The sequence below is a fragment of the Priapulus caudatus genome, unplaced genomic scaffold (genome assembly GCF_000485595.1).
Source record: "Priapulus caudatus unplaced genomic scaffold, Priapulus_caudatus-5.0.1 Scaffold1131, whole genome shotgun sequence".
NCBI classification, from domain to species: domain Eukaryota; kingdom Metazoa; phylum Priapulida; class Priapulimorpha; order Priapulimorphida; family Priapulidae; genus Priapulus; species Priapulus caudatus.
Window position 1 is genome coordinate 73674 of NW_014578192.1, and position 5740 is coordinate 79413.

The 5740-nt window shown below is 45.3% G+C and overlaps 1 protein-coding gene across 1 annotated transcript in view; it reads right to left on the reverse strand.

The window, feature by feature from the left end:
• The window catches only part of LOC106815501 (tubby-related protein 4-like), a 35590-nt gene that overhangs the window by 27508 nt on the left and 2342 nt on the right, over positions 1-5740 (reverse strand). The gene's annotated exons all lie outside the window — the stretch shown is intronic.

The window sequence follows — 5740 nt, forward strand, 5'->3', positions numbered from 1 at the left end:
CTTCTAGACCGATGTCTCTTTCTACCTTTAGACGTTCCAACCTGGCTCGTGTTCTCTTGATCTCCAGCACAGCGTCCGAATCTTCTTTCATTTAGTTCAACTGAACCCGCATTTGGTCGATTTTCTTTTGCGACTCCCTCCGCCTCGAACTGAAACTTGAGTTTGATGACGGCATCTCTGAATCGTGTTCGTATACTTGGTGAAGAGAAATTTTACTGTGGCTGCCAACCTCTCAAAATTACTTGACAAGAACGAACATTTACAACATCGTATTTATTCATATCAACGGAACGAATATGTAGTCGTATATGCGGATATTCTATCGAATATGCGAATACTTTCTGAATATGCTTGAATATATTTTCAGATTTTACGCATATTCGGAAAAGCATATATTCGGAAAAGTATATTCAGGCATATTCAGAAAGTATTCGCATATTCGATAGAACATCCGCATATACGACTACATGTTCGTTCCGTTGATATGAATAAATACGATGTTGTAAATCTCTGTTCTTGTCAAGTAATTTTGAGAAGTTGGCAGCCACAGTAAAATCTCTTTTCACCAAGTATACGAACACGATTCAGAGATGCCGTCATTAAACTCAAGTTCCAGTTCGAGGCGGAGGGAGTCGCAAAAGAAAATCGACCAAATGCGGGTTCAGTTGAACTACATGAAAGAAGAATCGGAAGCTGTGCTGGAGATCGAGAGAACACGAGCCAGGGTGGAACGTCTAAAGGTAGAAAGAGACATCGGTCTAGAAGAAGCAAATCTGGATTATGAGAGCACCAAATCCATTTCTGCTTGCTCTGATTCTATGATGGAACGTTTCCTAGAGGACACACGGTCTCAGGAGTGTAAGAACACTGCGAAAAGTAAGAATTCGTAGGGAACCTTTGAGGATCTACAGTTGTTGGCCAAGGTCTGCGAAGGTCAACGACCTGTCCGCGAACATTCCGAACGACCTCAGAGCAAGGTCTGCGAAGGTCAACGACCTGTCTGCGAACATTCCGAACAACCTCAGAGCAAGGTCTGCGAACATTCCGAACGACCTCAGAGCAAGGTCTGCGAAGGTCAACGACCTGTCTGCGAACATTCCGAACAACCTGAGAGTAAGGTCTGCGAAGGTCAACGAACTGTCTGCGAACATTCCGAACGACCTCAGAGCAAGGTCTGCGAATGTCAACGACCTGTCTGCGAACGTTCCGAACGACCTCAGAGCAAGGTCTGCGAAGGTCAATGACCTGTCTGCGAAAATTCCGAACGACCTCAGAGCAAGGTCTGCGAGGGTCAGCGAACTGTCTGCAAACATTCCGAACGGCCTCAAAGCAAGGTCTGCAAAGGACAACGAACTGTCTGCGAACATTCCGAACGACCTCAGAGCAAGGTCTGCGAACATTCCGAACGACCTCAGAGCAAGGTCTGCAAAGGTCAATGACCTAGCTGCGAACATTCCGAACGGATCAATGTGCATGCACCTTTTTTCGTACCCCGTGTTAATCAAGAGCTTGTAGACACCCTAAGAGCAAAATGGGAGAAGTGGAGGATCACCCTGCTATTCTTGGAGCAAGTATCTGCGCAGAGATGTTTGAAACCAACAACAGGAGACTTTGGAGAAATCAAGCAGATCGAGCTACACCATTTCTCGGACGCTAGCACCACGGGTTATGGACAATGTTCGTACACTCGAATGGTTGATGTTGAGGATCGGATTCACTGCGCCTTTGTCTTCGGAAAGGCCAAGAATTTGTCCTCTGCGTCCGATTTCGATACCTCGGCTTGAACTTTCGGCTGCTCTGGTATCGGCCAGAGTGAGCACAATACGCCATAAAGAGCTCGAATATCCCATAGACTTGGAGACCTTTTGGACAGACAGCCAGGTGACGTTAGGATACATTGGAAACGAGGCTAAAAGGTTTCACGTTTTCGTAGCCAATCGAGTTCAGGAAATTCGTGAACAGACGAAACCGAAACAATGGCGACATGTAAAAGGTGAAGACAACGTAGCGGACGAGGCCTCACGTGGGCTGAGTCCTGAGGAATTGGCAGATGGAGGTGCGAGATGTCTCAGGGGACCCAAGTTCCTTTGGAATTCAACCCTACCCGAAGCGTGCAAACATGAACGTGAACCCGTCATGCTACCTGAGCTCCGAAAGATAGCAATGAACACTAATACAACTGGTAAACGGTATGCATCTACTATGGATAGAATCTCGCGCTTCTCCTCGTGGATGTCGGCAAAAACCGCAGTAGCCAACTGTCTCCGATACAAGGATCGAATCCTCGCGAAGGTCAGAAATGTAAAGCTGGACCAGGATGCGAATCCTCATTTAATGGCCAAAGATCTTGAACGCTCTGAGGAGATCATAAAAGCAGCACAAGACGAAGCCTTCGGCAATGAGAACATTGTCTTGAGTCTTCAAAAGGCCGCAGGCACCACTGGGGGAGAAACCCAAACAGTCAAGTCGAGTTCACCATTGTACAAGCTCGACCCTTTCATCGATGATCACGGGATACTTCGGGTAGGAGGTCGGATCAGGCGAGAAGAGTACGTTCACGGCCTCAAGCATACAGTAATACTGCCCAAGGTTTCCCATGCAACCACATTGCTCGTCAGACATCACCATGAGGCTGTAAAACACCAAGGCAGAGGAATGACGGTAAACAACATACGCCAAGACGGGTTTTGGATAGTAGGCTGCCGTAGGGTAGTTGGGAGCTATATCGGTAAATGCGTGGCGTGTCGTAGAGTGAGAGGAACAACCGCACAGCAAAAGATGGGAGATTTGCCAGCCGATCGTCTACAGCCTGCGCCCCCCTTTACCTACTGCGGCGCAGACGTGTTTGGCCCGTTCTACACGACCGAACGAGTAGGGCGTAAAAAGGAGCTTAAGCGGTATGGAGTAATCTATACGTGTCTCGTCATACTGGCTGTCCACATAGAAACTGTAAACTATATGTCAACTAGGGGTGCAACGAATCACAACTTCACGGTTCGGTTCGGTTTTCGGTTTTCACACTTCGGTTCGGTTATTTTTGGTTCGAATATTTGCGATCAATTACAAATCTTATAACACCAAACAGAAGTGCAAATTTAATAATCAGACTGGTTTATAAATATTAAATAATAATGTCACTAAAATTCTTTGAACAACAAACCTTTAATATACAGTACCCAAATGTTAGGGCAAATTCAACAAAACCTTTGTACAGGAAATTCAAATATTTGACTTCAGTAAAAGTAACCAAATAGGCAAATATGTCCAATAGTCCATCTCAGTGTCTTTGTACTTCATTGATTAGGTGTAAGAAACACAATCCCAATTATTTTGCAGACAAAATGAACGCGTTGACCTTCTCGTGGCATGTAGCAAGTGGTCCATCGCAGTGCGCGTATCTCAAAAGTGTATATATCGGGTATATATAAAATGTGGAACCGAAACCGAGCCGAAAACGGAACGACGGTTCGAATATCCGAATGGTGGCGCAAAAACCGCGGTTTTCGGTTAACCGCGGTTAACCGTTACACCACTAATGTCAACGGACTCGTTCATCATGTCGTTGCGGAGATTCATAGCCATTCGAGGATCCATAAAGCTACTAAGGTGCGACCAAGGCACAACTTTCGTCGGCGCTGAACGAGAGCTCAAGGACGCCTGGGCTGAAGTCGACCTTGATGCGGTAGGAAAATATCTCCTGAAGCAACATGGAGATTTTTCCTTTCAAAACAACGTTCCCTCTGCTAGTCACCAAGGCGGAGTCTGGGAGCGTCAGATCAGGACGGTAAGAAGCATTCTTAGCTCTATGCTTTTTACTCATGCGAGCCAACTAGACGATGAGTCACTGCGAACATTCCTACATGAGGTGGCAGCAATCGTCAACGGTCGCACCCTGACAGCAGAAAATCTCGATGAAGCTACCGGTCCTGAGCCTTTAACACCAAACAAGCTCACAATGAAATCGAGGATCGTCGTCGCTCCTCCTGGGAACTTTCATCGCCAGGACCTCATGCTGAAGAAGCACTGGCGTCGCGCACAACACATGGCCGACCAGTTCTGGCAGCGATGGAGGAGAGAATATGTACAGAGTCTCCAAGCTCGGGACAAATGGGTACGCCCCAAACGGAATCTCAAAGTAGGCGATTTGGTTATCGTAAAAGAGTACAATGCACCAAGGAACATGTGGAAGTTCGCTAGAGTCTGCAACGTCTACCCGGGAGAAGACCAGCTCGTAAGAAACGTGAAGGTGGTCATCGGCGAGCTGGCTCTGGATGATCAAGGAAAGCGGAAAGGGAAGGTGACTTTCCTGGAGAGGCCAGTACAGAAACTGGTACTGGTGCTTGAGGACGAAAATTAACATCTTCCTTGGAGTCGAGATTCTCGTCAGAGACTCTGGCTAGAGAGCCTGTTTCGACAGTGCCATTCAAATTTAGCACCAATGTGCAGAACTAGGACTCCAGTTTGTGGTAGTTCGGAAACCCACCCTGCTTGGAGCGAGTTATCAGTTGCCCTGGATGCTTCTTGTCCTTGCGTTTTACTGGTATCTTGCAAGGATCATTATTGTGTCATTGTCCCAAGTTGGGTTTTAAATTGTAGTTGTAGTTCATGCGGCTGCACTCTATCTTGAGTCCTCAGGTGGTTCAGGGCTACTGGTTCTCACTCAGTGATTGGTCAGATATTTGTGTTTTTTGTCTGAGTTGACAGAACCAACCAAGTGAAGTTTGGAGTATGTGGATTCTTTTATTTGGTAAAAAGTTGAGTTACAGCTAAAACCGGATAGATTTGCTGTTGGTTACGAATTGCGCTAACAGTGCGGCTGCCCTTCAGAGCAGTTTTCTAAAGTAAATTTAAGATTGACTGTTATTTGTCATTCGGAAAATTGCATAATTCTGCAATTTTTAGGGGAGTGTAAATGCGCCCGTTCTGATTTTACCGTCTTGTGCCGCCACCAAGCGGGAAGAAAAACTAACAATAAGTGCTTTCACCCTGTACACCGGGGCAGTGTATTTTAGGCGCTTACGGCTGCCAGCCATTTCGATATTATCCGTTTCAAACTACGATTTCTGGAAGAACCAAAGAGGTATGTATAGTGCCTCAATATGACAGATTGATATAACTGATTTTCCTTCTCTTATTAGTAACTACGTTAAATTTGATGACTCCGGTATTTTATAGAGTTTTGAGGCCTTTGTTGTGGCCGATCTCGTGTTAGATTTTCGCGTTTTTTTTAGCTCTGTTAGAGCCGTGGCTGTGCCGTTCGGGGAGATTGTTGTCTATCTCTCAGCCCTGGCGTACTTCTAAAGTGGCCTTGTGCCGTCTATAATCATTAATCTACTGTTTTACGCACTGGTTTGCCACACACCCTGCGTATTTTTGGGCTAAGATCCAACCTTTGTAAACTAGAATGTTATACAGTACATGTAGTAACTAGTTTATAACGCAATGGTTATGATGCCTGCTTTATTATATTGGCCTTACCTGTTACGGGTTATTATTCTGTATCATATTCGGCTGCTTTTCATAATTGTGCAATATATCTTATATGTAACGTAATTTATGATAAAAGTTTAACAGTTCTCTGATCTGCGGTAAAATTTGTATATTTTCAGATTTTACGCATATTCGGGAAAGCATATATATTCGGAAAAGCATTTTCAGGCATATTCAGAAAGTATTCGCATATTCGATAGAACATCCGCATATACGACTACATGTTCGTTCCGTTGATATGAATAAATAC